The following is a 12,096-nucleotide window of genomic DNA, read 5'->3' as shown; positions in this document are numbered from 1 at the left end:
AAGACTTGAATCTGTCTGTTCAACTGCAGGCCAACACGGCTACCCTCTGAAAGCACATTATGACAATGTGCCAGTGTTATAACCCAACGTTTGTAACAGAGCGACTCCTGTCTCAACCCGTCTCCAGCAGGGTTACTCAGCGTAGGATTGTACCCTTAGAATGTCCAACACAAATGACTGCCAAATCCTTCCTGGCCACTGGTGGGACTTAGTGGGGGCTTACCCAGAGAGAAAGGCCCAGGCCTCATAGCTGGCATCATGCAGGAAATGATATAATCACGCCAGCAATGTCCTGGCGATGCTCTGGTATTTGAGCAAAACATTAGTGTGCAATGTGAGATGGTGACCATATTTCCTTCCTTCATTATGACTAGATTTAGGACAACATGTAACATTTTCACAGGAAGTATCAACTTTTTAAACAGTTTAAACAGTTTTGAGAATGGTTCTGGGTTCTGAAAGACCTGGAGACTTTTGAGGGTGGTGTCAGGAACAGGTGAGATTTGGGATGGGGCCAGACCTCAGTGGAGTACAATGCTATGGAATCCACCTTCCAAATGAGCCATTTTCTCCAGAGAAACTAATCTCTGTCACCTGGAGATGAGGTGTAATTCCAGAGGAACCCCAATTTGTGTAGTTTACATTAGCCAATGAATTAAGGAGACCTACCCTAAGAGCCTGTTGTGGCGCAGCGTGGTAAGGCAGCAGAAATGCAGTCTGAAAGGTCTGCTCATGAGACTGGGAGCTCAATCCCAGCAGCTGGCTCAAGTTTGACTCAGCCTTCCATCCTTCCAAGGTCGGTAAAATGAGTACCCAGCTTGCTGGGGGGTAAAAGGTAATGACCGGGGAAGGGAATAGCAAACCACCCCTTATTGAGTCTGCCATGAAAATGCTGGAAGGCGTCACCCCAATGGTCAGACATGACCCGGTGCTTGCACAGGGGATACCTTTACCTTTACCTTTTACCCCAAGCACTTTGGAGGGCTGGAAAGGTAAAAATATGACCCACTCTGAGAAGTTGAGGAGCATGGGTATTTCAGTCCACGTCCACGTGTCCTGGGTCAAGGCTCACACCTGACCAAGTAAGCTTTGATTCATGTCCGCTTAAACCCTGGAAAATTGTTCTTTAAGGTGCTACACAACTCTCATGTTGTTCTACTCCTTCAGACTAGCACAGTTATCCCCCTGCGTCTTCCCACATGGTAAAGGTTACCTCCCAGAATTCCCAGGCAGGTATGATTGGTGCAATCCCTTCGGACTCCTCGCTGCAGGGAACATGAGCTTTACTTCCTGTTCTGTTAGGGGTCCATTAGGAAGTGAGAGCAGCCTAAATAGCCCTGCCTGGCCATTCTTCTCAGAGCTTAGAAGCTAAGCAGAGTTGACCACTATTAGTGCTTGGATGGGAAGCCACCAAGGAAGGCCAGGGTTGCTATGCAGAGGAAGACATGCTCTGAAAGTTTGCTGACTGACCTTGGGTCAGTTGTATGTTCCCAGCTTACCCAACCTCGCAGGGTTGCTGTTACACAATGCAGGTAGGGTTGCCATCCTCCAGGTGATGGCTGGAGTCCTCCTAATGTTACAGTTGTTCTCTTGGTGATGGAGATCAGCTCATCTAGAGAATGTGGCCAATTTGGAAGGTGTTCGTAAGGGCATTTAACTGAATGAAGAAGAACGTATTTGTGTGCGTGGCTGTGTGTGTGTATTTGTGTGTGCGTGCCAACTGGAAAGTCACAGTCAAATTCTTGAGGGAAAAATCTTTTTAATGCCAAGGCAAAGGAAAAAAAAAGAAGATACAAAGTGAAACACTGAAGAAATAATTCAGGAGGCATCAAGGGAAGAGGAGGACAGCTCTGTGGGCCATGTGGGGGGTCTGGGGTTCGTGTGTGGGGCTGGAATGGGGGGCTGTCAGAAACTGCAGCAGACTCCGCATCCTCCGTTGAAGCAACACAATCTGCATTCCATGGAGCGCTTGGACCTCTGCAGCAAGCCCTGTAGTGGGAAGAGGAAAGCTTTGAACACCTCGGAGACTGCTGGTCCCAGATAAAGAGGTTCCACTTCCAACCTCATCCAAACACACGGAGTCACGTTTGGAAATTGGTGGGATGTAAAATATAATGAAGTCATGAACAATCCCCATTTTTACATCAGCAGGGTGGCTAGGTTTTTCTGGCTCAAATGCCAGCCTCCAGGTAGGACCTGGAGATCCCCCGGATATACAGCTCATCTCCAGGCTAGAGAGATGGTTTGGAGGGGATTTCATAGAGAACGGGGCTACCCTTGGTCATTCTTGCAGCACTCTAAACCAGGGGTAGTCAACCTGTGGTCCTCCAGATGTTCATGGACTACAATTCCCATGAGCCCTTGCCAGCAAATGCTGGCAAGGGCTCATGGGAATTGAAGTCCATGAACATCTGGAGGACCACAGGTTGACTACCCCTGGTCTAAACCTTGCAGTGCCCAGACCCTGCCAAGGACTACTTGATGCTACATCTCTGGCTATAGGGTGGCCATATTCCATCTTGGCAAACAGAAAACAAAAGGCCTGTGTAAAACCTGGCTACCTAACATAAAGATGCAGAACATATGATATGTTTTTTCAACAATGTTTTCAACTAAAGGTAAAAAGGTAAAGGTATCCCCTGTGCAAGCCCCGAGTCATGTCTGACCCTTGGGGTGACACCTCTAGCGTTTTCATGGCAGACTCAATACGGGGTGGTTTGCCAGTGCCTTCCCCAGTCATTACCGTTTACCCCCCAGCAAGCTGGGTACTCATTTTACCGACCTCGGAAGGATGGAAGGCTGAGTCAACCTTGAGCCGGCTGCTGGGATTGAACTCCCAGCCTCATGGGCAGAGCTTTCAGACTGCATGTGTGCTGCCTTACCACTCAGCGCCACAAGAGGCTCTTTTTTTCAACTAGAATATATTAAATATATTCTAATTGAAACATATTCTTGTTGAAAAAAAAACATTGTTGAAAAAGACATATTGCCTGTTCTGCATCATTAAATTAGGTTGCCAGGATTTACACGGAATGTTCAGATTCTGTTTGCTCGGTGCATGGTCCATTTTCCCTTTGTTGTTTGTTTGGTTATATTCCATCTCTATAACTATTCCCCCCCTTGCAGTTTTAGTGCCATCAAACAAAGTCTGACTGTCACAGGGCATGTAGAAATACATACCTGGCCCCTCTCTCTCTCTGTCACAGACACACACAGATTCCTGCCCCGTACACACACATATCCCCCTCTCTTTTCCTTCCTTCTCTCTTTCTTCCCTGACCTCTTCCTGGGTTCCTGCCCCCTCCGTCTCTGTCATACACACAGACACACTCACATGCACAGACACAGGGACACCCTCCCCCTCCCCCTCTCCCCCTCCTGCCACAAGACTGGGAGATGAATGAACATAGATTCTTCTTGTATCTATTTCTCTCAGGCCAATTCTGCACAGGCAGAAAAGGCTGGGACAGTGTCAGTATGGGCCCAGGGCTAAACCCCATATCTATATGATGTAGCCACCAGGCTGCTGTCCTCCTGGGCCTGGCACAGATTGGGCTCCAGAGACCCCAAGCTAAGGGAAAATAGGATCCTTTTGTGTTCCCTTTTGGTGCTGCAGGGGCCAATGGGGCCTGCTTTATGGCAGACCCTTCTGGATAGGAAGAGCCTGCCTCCTTCCCACCCACAGAAACCTGCAGGGGACAAAAAATGCCCTGTACAGCTTTGTGGTGCTTTATGGCGTAGCGGGATGGACCAGGACTTCTGTTTTAATTTTGCAGAAAGGTAAACCTTTGCTTCTTCTTTCAAAATAACACCCCCTCCACCCCCACCCCCTATGTAGCACAACATTTATGCCACCATTGTGTTTCCTGGATGGACACATATCAGCAATGCAACAGATCTGGTGCTAAAATGTGTCCCCCATAGGGACACAGTATCCTGCGGAGCATGCAGGTCCAAAGCAATGCACCAGTGACAGCCCAGAGTCGCTTTGCTGGTGTGGAATTGACCTCAGTACCACATTGCCCCCTTGCTTCCACAGGGGAATATTTCAACCCTAGGATGGATCTTACCTGCAGGCCAGTAGTCTCAGCCACGCCCTCTTCTGCATTGTAGGTTTCTGAGCTCACCAGGTCTTTGTTGACTTGTGTCTGCAAACAGAATGCAACACAGAGATCGGTTTTAGCTGCTCTAGGTACTGGATCCAGTACTCTTCAATTTTCCCCCCCAGTTATCTGGATGAGGGACTCCTCATCATATCAGCAGATGACACCAAATTGGGAGGAGTAGCGAACACCCCAGAAGATAGAGTTCAATGAGTTCTGAACATGCAGGAAAATTGGGCAAATGAGAACAAGATTCAAATCAATAAGAAGTGCCGAAGAAATTCTACATCTGGGTCACAAAAATGAGAAGCATGCATACTGGATGGGAGATATACTTCTGGGGAGCAGAATGTGTGTGAACAAGATCTTAGGGTACTTGTGGACTCTAAACAAAATATGAGCAGCCACTGTGATTTGGTGGTAAAGAATGCGCATGGAGTCTTGCACCACATCAACAGAGACATCACATCAAAATCACACAATGTCATAGTACCCGGAATCCTGTGTGCCGTTCTTAAGGCCTTACTTCAAAAAAGATGTGGTCAAAATGGAAAGGATTCAGAGGAGAATGACAAGGAGGATCCAGATTAGATGATCCAGAGGTTGAGAGGGGATGTGATTTCAATTAGAGGAGGGCAGGGAAAGGTTCCTGCTGGTAGCAGAGGATAGGACCCATTGTAATGGGTTTAAATTATGTGCAGGGAAATACCAGCTAGATATTGGGGGGGGGGGGATTTTCCAGCCAGAGTAGTTCATCACTGGAATCAGCCACTTAAGGAGGTGGTGATCTCCCCCTCCCGCGCAGGCTTCAGCGGTCTGAGGGACAGTGAACTGGCCCCCTGTTTAAAAAGTTTGAGGACTCCTGGCCTAGATGGTCTGTATGACCCCTTCTAACTCTATGGTTCTATGATTCTATCATTTTATGATTCTATATGTAAATTGCTGGTCTGTGCCCCAAGACTCCCTCCTGGTACTTTATATTAATTAATCTCAAACGGTGACCAGACTGCACTTCCTCATTCACAGTAACAAATACTGATTACAACCCCGTCTCCCTTTACAGGCCTAAATAATACTGATATCAGTAATACAATTAATTCTGTTAATAGTAATAACGTCTTGTGCTGTTGACCCCCATGCTCACTGATGAAGGGTAACTGACCTGTGTGAGGTAGGGTGACCAAAACAGAACAATGGGGAATAAGGGACAAAAAGTACAAAAAAAAATTGCACATGCTAATTATACTGTAGTTTAGATAGAAGCACAGCTCTCTGCAGCTTCAGTTCCATGAGCTATCCAAGTGCTAACCAGGGTTGCCAACTCTGGGTCCAGAAATACCTGGAGATTTGGGGGTGGAGTCTGGGAATTTGAGATTTATGGAAAGGAGGGATCTTGTAGGGTTTAATGCTATGCAGTCTACCTTCCAAAGCAGTCATTTTCCAGGGATAATGGAATCAATGTTTTAAATAAATAAATAATAAACCAGCAATGAATGTTCTGTAGAGATCATTTGTCTTGCCAGGAGATCGCCAGGATCTACCTTAGCCCCGATGCCGAACAGGGAGGAAATGACAAGGTCCAGATTTTCCCTTCCATATTTTAATTCAACCCCCCACCCCCCCCAAGCCTTGTTCGCTTGACCGGTCCTTCTTCCAACAGTAGGGAGCTCTGCACTGAAGCAGAAATAGAGACCTATCTATAATACAGAGGGGAGCAATGAGAATGATCTGGGACCGGGGGAACAAGCCCTATGAGGAAGGGGTGAGGGACATGGGAATGTTCAGCCTGAAGAAGAAGAGGTTGGCAGGGGACAAAGAATCATAAAATCTTAGAGTTGGAAGGGGCCATGAAGGCCACCTAATCCAACCCCCTGTTCAATGTCTGTTGTGGGGAGAGGAAAGGGAAGGTGACTGGAAGCCACTTTGAGACTCCTTCGGGTAGACAAAAGCAGCATATAAGAACCAACTCTTCTTCAGTAATATCAGGGCTCTCTCAGCCTCCCCTGCCTCACAGGATGTCTGTTGTGGGGAGAGGAAAGGGAAGGTGACTGGAAGCCGCTCTGAGACTCCTTTGGGTAGAGAAAAGCAGCATATAAGAACCAACTTCTTGTTCTTCTTCCCTCTTATCTCCCTCCCCCCCCCCCCCCGAGGCAGCCCATCCAAATGCAGAACTAGACTCATAGAATCCCAGAGTGGGAAGGGGCCATCCAGGTCATCTAGTCCCACCCCCTGTTCAATGCAGCATCAGCCTAAACATCCATGATCAGGATCTGTCCAGGTGCTGTTTGAAGACTGCCAGTGAGAGGAAACTCACCACCTCCTTAGGCAGCCCATCCCACTGCTGAAGTACTCGGACTGTGAAATTTTTTCCCTGATATCTAGCTGATATTATTCTAAGGTAAAGGTAAAGGTATCCCCTGTGCAAGCACCGAGTCATGTCTGACCCTTGGGGTGACGCCCTCTAGCGTTTTCATGGCAGACTCAATACGGGGTGGTTTTCCAGTGCCTTCCCCAGTCATTACCGTTTACCCCCCCAGCAAGCTGGGTACTCATTTTACCGACCTCGGAAGGATGGAAGGCTGAGTCGACCTTGAGCCGGCTGCTGGGATCGAACTCCCAACCTCATGGGCAGACAGCTCCAGACAGCATATCGCTGCCTTACCACTCTGCGCCACAAGAGGCTCATTATTCTACACATAGTTTAAACCAATTACTGCAAGACCTAACCTCTGCTGCCAAAAAGAACCTTTCCCTGACCTCCTCCAAGTGACAACGTTTCAAATACTTAAAGAGAGCACTCAGGTCCCCTCTCGACCTCCTCTTCTCCAGGCTGGACATTTCCAAGTCCCTCAGCCTTTCCTCATAGGGTTTGGTCCCCTGGACATGATTGCTGTCTTTAAGTATTTGTAACTTAGAGGGCCTGGAGTGGTGCCTACAGGCAACAGAAGACAGGACGCATTGGAATCAGTTTAAACCAGGGGGAGTCAACCTGTGGTCCTCCAGATGTCCATGGACTACAATTCCCATGAGCCCCTGCCAGCGTTTGCTGGCAGGGGCTCATGGGAATTGTAGTCCATGAACATCTGGAGGGCCACAGGTTGACTTCCCCTGGTTTAAACTACACAAACAGTTCAGCAGTGGGATGGGCTGCCTAGGGAGGTGGTGAGCTCCCCCTCACTGGCCATCTTCAAGCAGTGGCTGAACAGATACTTATATTTAGTCTGATCCTGCACTGAGCAGGAGGTTGGGCAAAATGAACGATGATACCTTCCAACTCTATAATTAATGAGATCTCCTGCCACTTCTTGGCAACCCTATCTGTAATTGCTAATTTCTTCTCACCGTAATTCTGAAGGCATGGAGGCTTTGGGTGGTCATGCTGAGAAGAACGAAGATCAGGCAGACAAGTTGCAGCTTCATGGTCCTTCCTGTAGTCGGCCTTGACTTGGGTTTTACGTCCCGTTTGGGATCTATCCTGTTCTCAGTTTTGCTCTGGGGAAGTTCTGTGATGTTCAAGTGAAAAAGACACGGACCTTTATAGGTCACAGAGCCCCTCCCTAGGGTGGAACTGGCCAATCTGCTGTGATCCAAGAAAAAAAAAAAACCAATTGGGAAAGATAACCCTTAAACAAACAGGTCAATTAGCTGATGGTGTTTGTTGGACTCATATTCTTCAAATATACACAGAAAAACTGTAGAGATTTCCCAATAGGTGTAGATTCCACTTCCTTAGTTACATTTGAATGTTTACTGTAATGTTCTTAGATATTAAAAACAAACCTGCAAGAAAAGAAAAGAAATCATTTGGAATAGAAATTTCCTAAGTTACTTAACAAGGTTGACTCAGCCTTCCATCCTTCCGAGGTCGGTAAAATGAGTACCCAGCTTGCTGGGGGGTAAACGGTAACGACTGGGGAAGGGAATGGCAAACCACCCCGTATTGAGTCTGCCATGAAAACGCTAGAGGGCGTCACCCCAAGGGTCAGACATGACTCGGTGCTTGCACAGGGGATACCTTTACCTTTACCTTTAAGTTACTTAATCTATCTATTTATATATTTTTTAAAATTTCTATACTGCCCTGCAAATCTTCTCCCAACTTTTTGAAACTGACTGGTTCTTGGGGTCCAAACATGCCTCTTGCACATAAGACCAATTACTGAAACTGCAGTAACTACTGAATATAATTAAAGCCCATTGTAGCTGATACAATGGACACTAGAAGGAGGGGGGAGGGGGAAATAGCACAGAGAGAGGGAGGTAGAAAGGAAGAGGGTGATTAATATATAGAGAGAGCTGGGTATTGGGAAGAGGAAGGGGAGGGGTGGTCCAGTGTGTAAGGGCATGAGGTTAAATATGTGTGTTGTGTGTTGTGTGGGAGGTTGTGGTGGCGTGGTGGCAAATGAGAGCATGGGTGTGGAGAGATGGGTGTCAAGAACCTGTGGTGTGGAATGTTCGTTCAGTGTGGGAGAGGACCAACCTTTGAGAATTGTGGCATAGTGGTTACAGATGAGCTTTCCAGAGCCATGTCCTCAGATATGTGAAGGGAAAATCAGACTGGAGACTCTTCTTAGGAGGAGATTACATGGCAACAAATTCCACCCAGTTCTGCGTTCAACCTCATTCCCCTTCTTGTGTGAATTAGCCTACAGACACCGAAATGACCCCCCTGCCCTAATATACATGGGGCCGTCACAGTACACAGGTGTCCAACCTGCTCCTTCTGTCTCCATTTTTTTTACTGTTGATATAATGTTATATTGCAAACTTAAATGGACTCCGGGGAATGGTAGAGGACAGGAAGGCCTGGAGGATCATTGTCCATGGGGTCGCGATGCGTTGGACATGACTTCACCCCTAAAAACAACAACGTTATGTGCCCACATGTTTCTTTCACTGTTGCCCTTTAGAAGAAGAGCGGGATTATTGTAACCTGCTGTTTACTACCAAAAGGAATCTCAAAGCAGTTTACAAACACGTTTTCCCTTCATCTCCCCATAATAGACAACTTGTGAGGGATGTGGGGCTGTGAGAGGTCTGAGAGAACTGGAAATGGGCCACGGTGACCCAGCAGGCCTCAGGTGTCTCAAAGCAGTTTAAAATTGCCTTCTCTCCCCATAACAGACACCCTGTGAGTGAGGTGGAGCTGAGAGAGCTCTGGGAGAACTGGGAATGGCCTAGTCATCCAGCAGGCTTCAGGTGTCTCAAAGCAGTTTAAAATTGCCTTCCCTTCCTCTCCCCAGAGCAGACTCCCATTGAGGGAGGTGGGGTAGAGAGAGCTCTGAGAGAACTGGGAGTGGACCGCAGTCACCCAGCAGGCCTCAGGTGTCTCTAAGCAGTTTATAATTGCCTTCCTGTTATGGGAACAAGTTCTTTCAGAGTCTGAATCAGGGCTTCTTGGACTGAATATTCTAGTAGCCTATCCCAGAGGTCTCCAACCCCCAGTCCGCAGCCTGGTACCGGGCCGTTAAGGCCATGGTACCGGGCCGCCAGTGGCCGCGCCTACCTTCCCCTCCCCCCGCAGCGAAAGGGGGGGAAGAGGCAGGCGCGGCTGCTGGCACGCCAGCAACGCAAACGCGCACATGCGGAGCCACTGCGCATGCGTGTTTGTGCCACCTGCTGGCGAAAACACGCAAGTGCGGCTGTTCTGCGCATGCGTGTTAGCGCCATCTAGTGGCGAAAACGCACATGTGCGGCAACTGTGCATGCGCGTTTACATGCAGCTGCTGTGGCCGGGCTGCCGACTCTCTCCCACCCTCGGAGGCGGTCCCCGACTACAAGAAGGTTGGGGACCGCTAGCCTAACCTATTAAAAAAAAAGATTTTTCATCCAAGCTGGGGGGCATGATGTGTTTCTCACAATTCAAAACCTAGATGTATTGGGGGCAGGGCTGTTCCTGGATTTTCCTCCTGTTTTGGAAGGAAAATATGTCTTTGAGTCCAGATCACTAGCTTTGGTCCAGATCCCTGATAAGGGTCCAATTCTTAGATGAGCCGGTGTCAGATTCTGGGAGGGCAGGTTTCCCTGCTGCTCCATTAGAAAACAAAACACTTTAATGATGAAGAGTGTGACACCTTTTCATTGGAGCCAAGCAAACGTCTGGATGCAGCTAGCCAGTTTCAGAGTTCCACATAATTATTCATCATGTTGGATGTCCAACAGACTCACATTGGGGAGCGGAAACGATGTCTCAGGCCACGGAAGAACAGGTCACTTTAAAGCAGTCATCGTTGGGTCAGTTAGAGGGACATAAACAGAAACAGCACGAAAAGCTACTTAATTCTGAAAAAGAAACCCAGCTTTCCTTTAAAGCTGGGAATAAATCTCTGCCAGAAGATACGTATTCCACACCTTTTCAAATACACCTTGAATGCCACTTGAAATCTGTGTTGTGTCTGGTGCTCTCTAATCTGACTAAATCCCACAACACTGCCTGCTCTTGTTCCACTCTGGTATTTCTTGCTTGAATCACTGAGATCCAGTCTTCCAGGAAAGACTCTGCATCACTAGAAACACAGGGCAGGAAGGGTGCCCCAAGGGCCATCTAGTCCAACTCCCTTCCCAAAGCAGGAAACCCAATCCACAGTTACTTCCCCTCTCTCCCATGCTCCCTCTGGCCCCTCCTCTCTGGCCAGGGGCATCCAGACTGGATCCTTCAGGCACTCCAGCTACAGAGATTCTGCAGAGTGAGCTGCCCTCAGAAAGACCATCTAATCTTCCCCCCTCACTGTGAGCCTGCTTGGTGTAGTGGTCAGGAGTGCTAATCAGGCTCGATTCCCCAGTCAGCCACTTGCAGCCAGCTCTCCACAGCACTGATACAGCTATTCTGACCGAGCAGTGATATCAGGGCTCTCTCAGCCTCACCTCCCTCACAGGGTGTCTGTGGCGGGGAGAGGAAAGGGAAGGTGACTGGAAGCCACTTTGAGCCTCCTTTGGGGAGAGAAAAGCAGCATAAAGAGCCAATTCTCTTCTTCAGTAATCTCAGGGATCTCTCAGCCTCACCCACCTCACAGGGTGTCTGTTGTGGGGAGAGGAAAGGGAAGGTGACTGTAAGCCGCTTTGAGACTCCTTCAGGTAGAGAAAAGCGGCATATAAGAACCAACTCTTCTTCTTCTAATAGGTAAACCTTATGCAAAACAATCAGAGCACCACCATGGGTCTTACAGGAAAAAATACCTCTTGTTTTGCAACCATGGGCATTCACATTAGGATACTATTGGGGCTTACTGGCAAAAATCCCCTCCCTCTGGTCCCGCTTCTATGAGTTCGGAGACAGGCATTCCCCTTCCAGGCAGCAAGTGAGGCTTCCCGGAGTTAACATGTGGTCACTGCCGAGAACCACTCGGTGGAGGTGTTTGCTCAGAGTCCAGGGCACACAGTCTGTTTGGCGTTCCTCCACTTGGTCCCACATCTTCAATGGCATTTGGCCAACCGACCAGGCTCTTCCTGGTTGCCTAAATGGGACCGGGCAAAAAAAGCCCCTTCCATGCACTCTGCCAAACCATTATTTACTTAAAATATGCATTACATAGCTTTGTTCAAGTTGGCTTGCTAAAATGATGGCTTGCATTGTGCACAACTGACCACAGGCATGGAAAATCACCTGGCAACCAGGGTTCCCGAGTCTCAGGGGTGTGTGTGAGGGGCCGCCTATTAACCCAGGAAGCCCCCTCAGCAGCAACCTGGAGCTACTCAGAAGGGTCTTGCACTGCCCCTTGCCCATCTCAAGGGGACAGGAGTTCTATTCTGCTCTGGCTGTGAACGGCTCTGCTCTTGGGGGGGGGGGGAGATAAGAGGAAAGAAGAAGAAGAAGTTGGTTCTTATATGCTGCTTTTCTCTTCCCGAAGGAGTCTCAAAATGGCTTACAGTCACCTTCTCCTTTCCTCTCCTCACAACAGACACCCTGTGAGGGAGGTGAGGCTGAGAGAGCCCTGATATTACTGAAGAGGATGAGTTGGTTCTTATATGCTGCTTTTGTCTACCCGAAGGAGTC

General features: G+C 48.4%; 1 long non-coding RNA gene across 1 annotated transcript; it reads right to left on the bottom strand.

Moving 5' to 3' along the window:
* Positions 1-1,739: 1,739 nt before the first annotated feature.
* Positions 1,740-7,628, bottom strand: LOC143838935 (uncharacterized). Its single transcript, XR_013231482.1, has 3 exons — positions 7,446-7,628; positions 4,071-4,148; positions 1,740-1,989 (listed from the first exon to the last, which is right to left on the bottom strand). It is a non-coding gene; the product is annotated as an uncharacterized LOC143838935 (long non-coding RNA).
* Between the last annotated feature and the right edge of the window lie 4,468 nt (positions 7,629-12,096).

Source organism: Paroedura picta, chromosome 5, assembly GCF_049243985.1.
Source record: "Paroedura picta isolate Pp20150507F chromosome 5, Ppicta_v3.0, whole genome shotgun sequence".
Lineage (NCBI taxonomy): Eukaryota > Metazoa > Chordata > Lepidosauria > Squamata > Gekkonidae > Paroedura > Paroedura picta.
This window is presented reverse-complemented; position numbering and strand designations above follow the sequence as displayed.